At 44.4% G+C, this 12,951-nt stretch overlaps 1 pseudogene; it reads left to right on the top strand.

The window, feature by feature from the left end:
* The first annotated feature begins 402 nt into the window (after nucleotides 1-402).
* LOC101700101 (nuclear receptor-binding protein-like) lies at nucleotides 403-2,091 on the top strand (annotated as a pseudogene).
* Nucleotides 2,092-12,951: the final 10,860 nt, after the last annotated feature.

Below are 12,951 nucleotides of genomic sequence, written 5' to 3'. Positions count from 1 at the left end.
GTCCCCAAAGCCTCACACATCAGCCGTGGGGCTTTGGAAATGTGATCAGATTGCAGGGCTCAGAGGGGCTTGCTGTTAGGAGGCAGAGCCTCACGGGAAGAGGTGGCGCTGGGGTGGTCTGGGAGGGTTCATCTTCCTCTGGGCTCCTCACTTCTCCCTCTGCTTCCAGGCTGCCATGGGGTGAGCAGCTCTCTTCAGCACTGCCCACAGTGCCTTGGGGCCAGCAGAACCTGGACTGAAACGTCTAAAGCGTGCCCCAAAATAAACCTTTCCGGCGAGGGCAGGGCCCACAGTTCGCTTGCGCTGTGGAGTGCAGCTGTGAAGGAGTCCTGTGATCCGGGGTCCCAGAGCCCAGTCTGGAGCTGAAGCTCAGGGTCAGGAGGCCTGAGTGTTCCTTCCAGCATGTCAGAGGGGGGGTCCCAGACAGCACTTAGCAGTGGCTCAGATCCAAAGGTAGAATCGTCATCTTCAGCTCCTGGCCTGACATCAGTGTCACCTCCTGTGACCTCCACCACCTCAACTGCTTCCCCAGAGGAAGGAGAAGAGAGTGAAGATGAATCTGAGATCTTGGGAGAGGCATCCTATGGGTGCTGGCAGAAGAGGCGAGAAGAGGTGAATCAGCGGAATGCACCAGGTATTGACAGAGCAGGCCTGGCCATGGACACGGAGGAGGGTGTAGAGGTTGCATGAAACGAGGTGCAGTTCTCTGAGCACAAGAACTTCAAGTTGCAGGAGGAAAAGGTCCGTGCTGTGTTTGGTAATCTGATTCGATTGGAACATCTCAACATCGTTAAGTTTCACAAGTATTGGGCTGAGCTTAAAGAGAACAAGGCCAGGGGCATTTTTATCACAGAGTACATGTCATTTGGGAGTCTTATGCAATTTCTGAAAAAGACCAAAAAGAACCACAAGACTATGAATGAAAAGGCTTGGAAGCGCTGGTACACACAGATCCTCTCTGCCCTAAGCTACCTGCACTCCTGTGACACTGCCCATCGTCCATGGGAATCTGACCTGTGACACCATCTTCATCCAGCACAACAGACTCATCAAGATCATCTCTGCATCTCCTGACACTATCAACAATCATGTGAAGGCTTGTAGGCAAGAGCAGAAGAATCTACACTGCTTTGCACCAGAGTATGGAGAAATCACTAATGTGACAACAGCAGTGGACATCTACTCCTTTGGCATATGTGCACGGGAGATGGCAGTGCTAGAGATTCAGGGCAATGGAGAGTCCCCGTATGTGCCACAGGAAGCCATCAGCAATGACATCCAGCTTCTAGAAGATTCATTGCAGAGGGAGTTCATTCAGAAGTCCTCCAACCTGCGCCTGCTCGAAGACCTACAGCAGAGAATTTCTGTTCCACTCAGCCCTGTTTGAAGTGCCCTCGGGCCAACTCCTTGCTGCTCAGGGTATTGTGGGACACCGGCACATGATCCCAGAGAAAGCTCTGGAGGAAATCACCAAAAACATGGATACCAGCACTGTACTGGCCGAAATCCCTGCTGGACCAGGAAGAGAACCAGTTCAGACTTTGTACTCCAGTCACCGGCTCGGGAATTGGACAAATTCCTGGAAGATGTCAGGAATGGGATCTACCCTGACAGCCTTGGCCTGCCTTGGCCCCTGCAGCCACAGCAGGAAGAGGTGACATCACCAGTTGTGCCTGCTTCTGTCAAGACGCCAGCACCTGAGCCAGCTGAGGTGGAAACCTGCAAGGTGGTGCTGATGCAGTGCAACATGAGTCGGTAGAGGAAGGGGTCGAACAGCGCCTGACACGTCTGCTGAAGCTGGAGGACAAACTGAACCATCACTGAACTGTGACCTGATGCCAAGTGAGAACATCCCTGAGCTGGCAACAGAGCTGGTGCAGCTGCAGCTAGGCTTCATAAATGAGGTGAGCTTCCAGCTTCCCCTGCCCTGGGTGCCGCCCTCCCTCGGTTCTCTCAGCTCCTGTCTCATTGAGCTTCTCCCCCCAGGCTGAGCAGAGTCGGCTCACTTCCCTGCTGGAGGAGACCCTGAACAAGTTCAGTTTTGCTAGGAACAGCACCCTCAACTCGGCCGCTGGCACTGTCTCCTCCTAGAGTTCACTCGGGCCAGGCCCATATCTGAGCTGCGGCGGTCCTGATGTGCTGCAGCCCTCCTGCTCCTTCCCCCGTCAGTGAAGCCCCTGTGAAGCCCCTTCTCTCCGTTATCATTCAGGAGGGCTTTGGGGGCTCCCAGTCCTGAGCGTCATCCCACCCCTCCCTTCTCCCTCCCCTCTGCACTTCGTTTACTTGGGTTTATTAATTTTATTAGTACATTTTAGGTAGACAATATAATGACATTCATCATTGGAAGTTTGCACCTTTACATAGTCTCTCTTGGTTCTTATTTTTCCCCCTTCCCCTGCCCTCCCTTCAACCCCTCCATCCCTCCCTATTTACAAAGACTTTGTTTCCATTTTTTAATTTTCTCATATTAATTCCATTCCCTTCTTTCCTTTCCCAAATCCCTCCTACTTCCCCTTCCCTTTTGGACCTTTTCTTCCTATTTCACATTATCTATTATACCTTTTAGTCCTTATTTACACTTTCAGTTTCTCACACCAGAGAAACTATTCAATATTTACACATATGTGTCCTATTTATTTCACTTAAGAGTATCACCTCAATGTCCATCCATTTAGCTATAAATGTCTCTAATTTCTCATTTTTTATGGCTCAGCAGTACTCCACTCTATAAAAAAAACCCACACTTTCTTTATCTAGTCTCCAGTTTGGGGCAATTGGGCTCCTTCAAAGTTTTAGCTATAACAAATTGTGCTGCTATGAACATGGGTGCACATCTATCACTGTGGTATGATTCTTTTAATTCTTTGGAGAATATACCCAGCAGGAGAATAGCTGGGTCAAACAGGACTTCCAGTCCTAATTCTTTGAGGTATCTCCATACTGATTTCCACAGTGGTTGCACCAGTCTACACTCCTACCGGCAGTGGAGCAGGGTTCCTCTTTCCCCACAGCCCCGCCAGCATTTGTTATTAGTTGATTTCATGATAGCAGCCATTCTTTGTGGGGTGATGTGGAATCTCAGTATTGTTTTCATTTGCATCTCTCGAATGACCAGTAATGTTGAACATCGTTTCATGTTTATTTGTTATTTCTACTTCTTTGTGTGAGAAATGTCTGTTCATTTCAGATGCCCATTTTTGGATTGGGTCTTTAAATTTGGGAGGTCTGATCTTTTTAAGTTCTTTATAGATTCTAGATAGTAGACCTTTGTCTGAAGAACAGCAGGTGAAAATTTTTTCCCACATTGTGGGTTGTCTCTTCATACTATTGGTGGTTTCTCTTGCTGTGCAGAAGCTTTTTAATAAGAAGAGATCCCACTTGTTGATTGTTTGTGCAGAAGATCATCAAGAAGATCATACAATCTGACCAAGTGGGATTCATCCCAGGGATGCAGGGATGGTTCAACACACGCAAATCAATCAATGTAATACACTATATCAATAGAGCCAAGGACAAAAACCATATGATCATAGCAATAGATGCAGAAAAACCATTTGACAAAATCCAACACACATTCATGATAAAAACCCTGCAAAAAATTGGAATAGACAGCCTCTACCTCAATCTGATAAAAGCCATCCATGAAAAACCAACAGCCAATATCATACTAAATGGTCAAAAACTGAAATCCTTCACATTAAAATCAGGAACAAGACAAGGATGTCCACTATCACCACTCTTGTTCAATATAGTTTTGGAAACATTAGCCACAGGAATTAGACAAGAGAAAGAAATGAAAGGAATAAAGATAGGAAATGAAGAAGTCAAATTGTCATTATTTGCAGGTGACATGATACTCTATATAGAAGACCCCAAGAACATCACCAAAAGTCTTCTGGACTTAATAACCAAATTCAGTCAAGTAGCTGGTTACAAGATCAACACACAAAAATCAATAGCTTTCCTCTACATGAACAACAGACTGACTGAGACAGAAGTAGGGCAAACAATTCCTTTCGCAATAGCATCCAAAAAACTGAAATACCTAGGAATCAACCTAACAAAAGAAATCAAAGCCCTCTTCTCTGAAAACTATAGCACTCTGAAAAGAGAGATTGAAGATGATATCAGAAAATGGAGAGAGAGGGTGAGCCAGTCCCAGCACCTGGAAGGAAGCTCCCCACCTCCATCCCAGGCTACTAGGGCAGAGAAGGTGAGCCGGTCCCAGGACCTGGAAGGAAGCTCCCTGCCTCCATCCCAGGCTCCTAGGGCAGAGAAGCTGAGACAGTCCCAGAACCCAGAAGGAAGCTCTCTGGCTGCTATCCCAAGCTCCTAGGGTGCAGAAGGTGAGCTGTGTGGGTGCCAGAAGCATCCCCCCACCATGGAAATGAGAAGACACATAAACAAGCCTCAAAAACAGACTTCCAGATCACCTACAGCAACCCCAAAGGGAAACAAGATGGAACAATCTGATACTCAACCACCTGGACTCTCTGAACTGGCAACAAAAGAGGATCTGGGGAAAATGAAATCAGAAATAATTACTCAGATAGCAGCAAAGATTTTGCTCATGGTGCAAAACATGATTAATAAATCTAGAGAGGACACAGATTAAAAAAATAGAGGATCTGAGGAACATGATGGAACCCCAACATAGGAAACAAATGGAATCCATAAAACAGATGGAAACAGATTTCCAAGAGATTAAAAACTCCATTGAAAGTCTGTGTAGAAGAATGAACCAATGTGAGGATAGAATTTCACATATAGAAAATAAGATTGCAATTAGTGAGGAGGAAAAGAAAAATTGCCTTAAAATTGTAAGAGAATACAAGAAATCAATCCAGCAGCTGCTAGATGATGCAAAGAAGAATAACATAAGACTGATTGGAGTCAATGAAGAAACAGGAGAGAGTGCAGATGACATAAAAAAACTGTTCACAGAAGTGATGGCAGAAAACTTCCCAAGGAGGGGAAAAGAACTTGACATACAGGTAAGTGAGGCATATAGGACTCCAGCTAGCCTTAATCAAAAAAAATCTACATATAGGCATATAATAGTTAGGATTCCAGAAATCCAACAGAAGAACAAAATTCTCCAAGCAGTGAGAGAAAAAAACAAATCACATACAAAGGAAAGCCCATCAGAATCACAGCAGACTTCTCAATGCAAACCCTCAAGGAAAGAAGAGCTTGGAGTGATGTATTTCAAGCCCTAAAGGAAAACAGCCTCCAACCCAGATTGATATACATTGCAAAACTATCTTTCAAAATTGATGGAAAAATAAGATACTTTCATGATAAAGAGCACCTCAGGAACTTCATGAATATCAAACCAGCACTCCAAAAAACTTTACACAATAGCCTAGGAAAAGACAATGAGGATCACAACCCCAGGAAACCCAGCAGAATGAATCCATTGGGCGTGACAAATTAAATGCAAAGGGGGAGAATCCAACAAAAAGAAAAAGTCATGACAAGGCTTTTTAAACTTTTAACTTCATCTCCCTAATGAGTGCATAATTCAATCTGATTATTTTACTGATTAGTATTTTTCTGATTCTAGAGTTGCACACCTTTCCTTATGCTATACTGGCTATTTATCATCTTCTTATGTCTACTTTTTAATTGGGTTGTCTATTAATGAGCTGTAAGAGTTCTTTATATATTCTGGTCATAGGTTATATGCATTGCATATATAGTCTGTTTAAGGACCACTTTTCATTTTAATGATGTCATTTAAAGTTCTAAATTTTGATGGAATCTTATTTATCCATTTTTTTCTTTTATACATCATGTCTTCTTTATCCTAGGTAGTTCTTGCCTATCCTGAATTCATAAACATTTTCCCTTATAATTTCTTCTTAAAGTTTTATACTTTTAGGCTTTCATATATAGGTTCATAGATCCCTTCAAGTTATTTTCATATATGGAAAAAAAGGGTTGAGGTTAATTTTTTATATACAGATACCAGGTGTTCTAGTGCCATTTGCTGAAAACACTATCTCTTCCTCGTCTCTTGAATTGAGTTTATGTTCTATAAAATGCTAATGTTAAGTAATTTTTCAAAACTCAGTGGACCACATATGTGTGGTTCTATTTCTAGATTCTCTATTTTATTCCAATGATCTATATGTCTTTCCTTACTCCAATACTGCCTTGATTACTGTAGCTTTAGAAGAAGTTTTAAAATTAGGTACTAAATGTCTTCCAACACTGTTTTTGTTTTTGTTTTTGTTTTTAACTTTTCTAGGTCCTTTGTACTCCTACATAACTTTTAAATTTCAATATCCAATTCTCCATTTATAGCAAGTATACACAGACCTGAATTTTTACATATACCTTGTGTTTTCTAATCCTGCTAAATTCAAGTACAAGTTCTAGGGGCTCCTAGAGATTTCTTATTATTTTCTCTGTAGATGATCATTTCATGTACATATAAAGATTTTGCTTCTGCCATGCCAATCCTATCCTAGTTGTATCATTTTATTGCCAGACTATTTTGGTGGGGACTAGGTTTCAAAGTTTAATGGACAGATAAAGTGTAAGCATATCTGCCCTTGTTCCCCACCTTAGGGAGAAAGCATTGTATCTTCTCCACTCATATAAGGCATTCTCACTGAAAGTATGGAGCACATGTCTTTAATCTGTTGAGAAGTTTCTGTTCTACTTCTAGTCTCCTGATAGCTTTTACCATGAACAGCTGTAGAATTTAGTCCAATACATTTTCCCCAACTAGTGACAGGATCATATGGCTTTTTCCTTTCCTCTGTTAAAATGATGACTTTTGGGGATGGATCTTCCAGTGCTGAACCAACACTGCCATCCCTATAGCAAAACCACTTTCTACATACTGCCAGATCTGACTTCTAATAGTTTTGTTAAACAATTTTCTATCTATGTTCATACCTTTTTCTTCTATTATCTTTATCCAGTTTTAGGATTAGCACAATGTTGAGTTCCTAAAATGAGGGGAGAAGTGTTCCTTCTTTTTTCTGCTTTAATTGTTTGATACAATTTATCAGTTAAAATGTTTATGAGCCTGCTGTTGTCATATAGGTAGGTTTTCAAGCTAGGAATATACTTTCTTTAATAGGTGCTATTCAAATTTTATATTTCCTCCAGAGTTAGTTTCATTAATTTGTCTTCCAAGGTACTTCTTAGAAGTTGTCAAATTTATTTCAAAACAGAGTTTTGTAATATGCTTTCTATATCATTTTAAATTCTGTAAAATCTGTGGTAATGTCTCCTAGATCTTAATATTGTAATTTTAAAAATGTATAACTGATATTGTGTAACAGGAAGGAAAGGTCTAAAAGAACAGGGGAATTGGGAGGGGTAGGGGAAGGGAAAAAAGGGAAAGGAAAAAATATGAGAAGAGGAAAAAAAATGGAAACAAGGTCTTTGCAAATAGGGAAGTGTGGAGGGGGTGAAAGGAGGGCAAGGGAAGGGGAAAAAAATAAAAACTAAGAGACTCGTGTAATGGTACAAGATCCCAATGATGAATGTAACTGTATTTTATAACTAAAATGTACCAATAAATTTAATGGCGGGGGGGGAGAAAATGGAAAGGCGTCCCTTGCTCCTGGGTAGGAAGGATCAACATAGTGAAAATGGCCATACTTCCAAAACTGCTATATAGGTTCAATGCAGTCCCAATTGAAATCCCAGCAGCATACTTCATAGACCTGGAGAAAACAATCCAAAAATTCATTTGAAACAAGAAGAGACCCAGAATAGTGAAAACAATTCTAGGTAACAAAGACATGGCAGGGGGTATCACAACCCCCAACCTGCAACTATACTACAAAGCTACTGTGATAAAAACAGTGTGGTACTGGCAAAGAAACAGACCTGAGGACCAGTGGAACAGATTAGAAGATGCAGAAACAACTCCAGACACACTCAGCCATCTCATCTTCGACAAAGGGGCCAAACATCCTTGCTGGAGGAAAGATAGCCTCTTTAATAAATGGTGCTGGAAAAATTGGGTTTCAACTTGCCAAAGATTAAAACTAGACCCATATCTATCACCATGCACTAAACTAAAATCAAAATGGATTAAAAATCTAAATATTAAAACAAACACTGAACTGGCTGAAACAGAGGTTAGGTAGAACTCTTGAAGACATTGGTGTAGGAAAAGATTTTATGAACAAAACCTCAGTTGCCCGTGAACTAGCCCAAATACAATCATTTACTTGTTTTGCCTAACAAGTAAAGGCCTGGACCTTCTCAGCAGCTGCCTTCTAGCCGGGGGGGGGGGGGGGGGGGGGGGGGCTAGTATCTGACCTTCAGCTCCCACCCAGCCTGTGTGGACAGGAGCCCCGTGGGTGTTCCGGGAGCTGCATCCCACAACCCCGCTGGGGCAGACAAGCGGGAGAGGAAGGTGGTGCTGCCATGGTGGCCCTGGGTAGCCACTCAGTTCACCTCAGGTGCTGCTGTGATAAAGTCTACTTTTTGCTAAAAAGAAAACAAAAAACCTTTCCTTAGAGTTGTGGGTATCAGGTGTCATGTCTCCGTGATGAATAAAGGACTAAGACAGAAGGGCAGCGAATAGTGATAGCCCACAAGTATCATGCTATGGTTACAACCAGGCCCCATCCCAAGCACTTTCCAATACCATGGGGCTCTCGGCAGCCTGGGAAGCGGTAATGCTCTCCCGCTGACAGTGCAGAGGCCAGGGCCAGGACAGTTGAGGGTCTAAGCACACACAGTCACACGTCGCAGACGGGACTTTGAGGCGAGCCACACCCCAGGCTGGGGCTTGCTGTGCCCTACAACTATGCCTTATTCTGTTCATTTGTTAATTCATTTCTCTTTCCCCTCTTTCAAGAAAGATTGCAGTACTTTGCAAGAATGCAGACAGGAAAATATACATCACCTTGACAAGGAAATTACTAATTTGCAGCTGAAGAGGATGCTCAGGATGTCGCTCTGAAGACTCCAGGGCCTCACACACGTGGAAGATGAGTCACACATGCGGCACTGGGCCTCCTGCAGAGACACAGGGAAAGGGGAGCCTGGATGTTGTGTGATTCTCAGTTTCCACAAGGAGGACATATATGAGTTCTCCAGACCCCTGTCTACACATCAGCCCTTTTCAGCTCTTCCCAGCCCCTGACACGTCTGGCTCCGCATCAGTGTATGAGGTTAGAGAGAAGGCGCTGCTCCCAAGCCCTTCGGCCCAAGCTGCCCACCAGCGATCCTTGGCTCAGGACCACACTAGTCCCAGTTCTCTCAGGACTTGGCGGCACTGTGACACCCAGGGTGGGTGGGGCACTGCCACATAGAGAATCTGGAGGCTCAGGCCCCCTCGCTTTTTAAAATTGAGATCATTATACATTGACATGTAGTTTGGGAAATAATACGAAAGAGCCCCCTTTCACCCTCTGCCCAATTTCTCCCAACAGTAGCATCTTGCAAAGCCATGCTGCAGTGTCACAGGGACATTGACAGATACAACACGCCCGTCTCATGCAGACTGGCCCAGTGCCACTTGTGTCCATGTGTGGGTGCACACAAAGTCCGAGTCCTGAGTCCTATGCAGCTCTGACATGAGCAGGTTCCTGTACCCACCACCACAAGCAAGATTCGGGACATTTCAGAAGGCTCCTTCTTGTGGCTCTTCTGTACGTGCACCCAACCCTGCCCATCCATCCCTCAGCCCTGGCGGCCACTCTCTGTCCTCCATCTCTATAATCCTGATACTTTGAGAATGCTGTATAAACCAGGCACAGAGGAGCACACCTGTAATCCCAGCAGCCTGGGAGGAGGATCCAAGTTTGAGCCCAGCCTGGGCAATTTATCAACTTAGAGGAGCTCTACCTGGAAAGGGAAAGTAAAAATAAAAGGCTAGGTGTGAACAAAAGGCTCTGGGCGCAATCTCCAGTACTGCAAAGAAAGCATGTGATGTGCAAGGAAGTGTACGGTTACTGGCCTTGCATTTTCACTGCTCTCACTCGGCATAATGAGTTCGAGTCCACACATTATTGCACTTAGCAACGATCTGTTTTTATTGCTGAGTAGTGTCCCATGACGCAGATGTGCCACACATAGTCTGCTTAACCATTCACCAGTTAAAGGACATTTGAGTTATTTTCCATGAGGCATGATTATTTTTTTAAAGCTGCTATGACTATTCGGGTACAGGTTTTTGTGGGAACTTAGTTTTCATTCTCTGGGATAAATGCCCAGGAGTGAATTGCTGGGCAGACGGAAAGGATGTGGTGGGTTATGAGAAGTTAGAACCCGCTTCTCCAGAGTGGCCACATTCTCTGACACACTCACCAGCAGGGGGTGAGTGACCAGTCTCCCACATCTGCGCCAGCATTCAGCGTTGTCACCATTCTGTATTTTAGCCTTTCAGATCCCCTTGCGGTGATATCTCCCTGTCCTTTTCATTTGCGTGATGGCTAATGATGTTGAACATCTTTTCATGTGCACATTCGCCATCTGTACATCCTCTTCTGTGAAATGTCTCTTCGTGTCTTTTGCTCACTTCCCCTCCTTTAGCTAAATGTAATTAACTTAAAAAATCCAGCACCACTTTTAGAGAAATAGGAAGCATGCATCCTTGGCAGAAAAAATTGGAGATGCGTGTCCTCAAATTCTCAACATGATGTGCAGAAACAGCCAGAGGAAGCGTGGATTTCTTGAGCAACTGTTGTTATGAAGAGTACCAAAGCAACTCAAGCCAGAGCCTCAACTCTTCCTGCCAGAGCCTCTGAAGGCTGCAAAAGAATATTTCTGCACCTGCTGTTCACAGGTTAAAATCTGCACTCCCTGGAGGGCGTCCAGGAGGCTCCATGTGATGCCATCCTAATCCTGACTCACCGCACTGTGAGCATCATCTTAAAGCTCGGTTTTGGTAGAGATGGGCATTAAGGAATCCCTGGGTTCCAGTTTCCCAGGCCACAGTTGTTTCTGCTCTGCTCTGTGTTACATGTGTTACAAGTGTCTCATGGGAGACACTTGAGGAATGGAGAAAATAAGCAGTTTGGGAGAAGTCCCAGCTCCGGGGAGAGGAGCTGCCATAGCCCTCTGAGCAGGACTACGTGGTCATGATGAATACAAGGCACAAGCTGTTTCTGCCTGGGTGGACACCGGGCTCCCAGCAGAGCACTCACCACAGGTAAAAGTAGGGTATCGGTGGAGGCGCCAGACGTACACATGCAATGGAGTACCATTCAGCTTCAAAAGGAAGGAAATCTTGACATGGCTCCAAGGTGCAAGCACCTGATGACATTATGCTCAGTGAAGTAAGACAGGAAAAGACAACTGTTGTTGGGCAATGCTTCTGTGATGTCCCCAGAGCAATCAGGATCTCAGAGGCATGAGGGAGGGCTGGGTACTCAGGGCTGGGAGAGAAGGCAGTGGCAGTCAGTGGTGGAGTTTTTTTGGTTTTGGGGGGTTTTTTGGTATTGGGGATCAAACTCAGGTCCTTGCACTTGCAAGGCAGGTGGTAGAACCACTGACCTAAATCCCCGGCCTGGGAGTCAGTGTTTAATGGGATGGAGTTGCATGTTGGAAAGATGAAAGACGTTCTAGAGTGGTCACTGTTGCACAATAATGTAAGCCACTGGCTCAGTCACTTAGAAGTGACTAAAATGGAAAATATTATGTTAGGTGGATCTCACCATAACTTAAAAAAAAAAAAAGGTAGTTATTTACCTTCAGACTCCCTGATCTGGCTTCCTGGTCACTTCCTGGAAGCAGACCCATCTTGACTTCCCAAGCTCCGGGGAAGAGCAAAGTTAAAAGCCTGGCATCTCACTCTCATTACCTGGAGAAGCAAAGACTGTTGTCCCACTGGCCAGCAATAACATGCAGCCCAATCAGGCCCCCTGCACTGTGCCAGGCCCTTCAGAGTAGCAGAAATGGCCTTGGAGCAGGCTGTGTGGTCAGCTTTTCCTTCTCGGGAGGTAACAGCTGACACCAACTAAAGGAGGAGAGGTTTAATTTGGCTCACATTTTTAGGGGACTCAGTCTATGGCCAGCTGGCTCCAAAGCAGGAGCATCAGGGTAGAAGGGCATGGAGCAAAGATGCTTAGTTCATGGTGGCTGAGAAGCAGGGGAGGGGAGTAAACAGTGCCACAGGAAGGCGGGAGGGACCAGACATAGAGCCCAAGGCCTTGCCTCTGTGACCCTCCCAGGCACTCCAAGTGTGCTGCACTAATGCCTGGGGCAGACCCCAAAGCCAATCAAGTTGAGACTGGCAAGCTTAACCCCCACACAGGCATTTGGAGAAATCCAAGCCCTGTTGGTAGAGGAAATCCTTTTTAACTTTTCCTCTTTGTCACATTTAGTGATCATGCCTTGTCTGAGATCAGTGGCTTCAGAGCTGGAATGGACTCTGCAGATACGAATGAAACATACAGTGAATGTGTAAATAAAAAATGTGTTATAGTAAAAGATACATTGCTATTATCAAAATACCTCCCAGCCCTTTGAACACTTATCCCATTGTTCTTACCACTTTCTGAAGCGGTTCTGGAGTCCTCTTTAGTGAATGTCTTTTTGTGGCTGCCTCAATGTCCTGAGTGGGTTCAAAACATTTACAGCAATTTCCATCAAATAAAAACATTACAATGTGTCCTCGTCCGCCTTGTTCACCGGATCGGGAACCAGGTAACTTCTGGCTCTTCCCCAAGTCAAAATGACCATAAAAGATCAACATTTTCAATTGATTCAGGGTATAAGGTAGCCTTGACTCTCACAAAAGAGGATTTACAGAGCTCCCTCAGAATGTGGCGGGAAGGATCGGATGAGTGTATTCAAAGCATGATGGGTGTTTTGAGGGGAATTCATGGCAATGTGTCTTTTACGGTAATAAAACTTTTAATTTAAACATTCGCTGTATTTTTCATCACACTGCATAAAATCTAGGCCCAACATTGTCCATGTGGGGAAACTGAAACTACCCATGACGCAGCAGAGACAGGGCCAGGG

Source organism: Heterocephalus glaber, unplaced genomic scaffold (assembly GCF_053883595.1).
Source record: "Heterocephalus glaber isolate CG9 unplaced genomic scaffold, H.glaber_assembly_v1.0 deba00001004, whole genome shotgun sequence".
Lineage (NCBI taxonomy): Eukaryota > Metazoa > Chordata > Mammalia > Rodentia > Bathyergidae > Heterocephalus > Heterocephalus glaber.
Note: the sequence above shows the minus strand (reverse complement) of the source record. Positions and strands in the feature narration are given on the sequence as shown.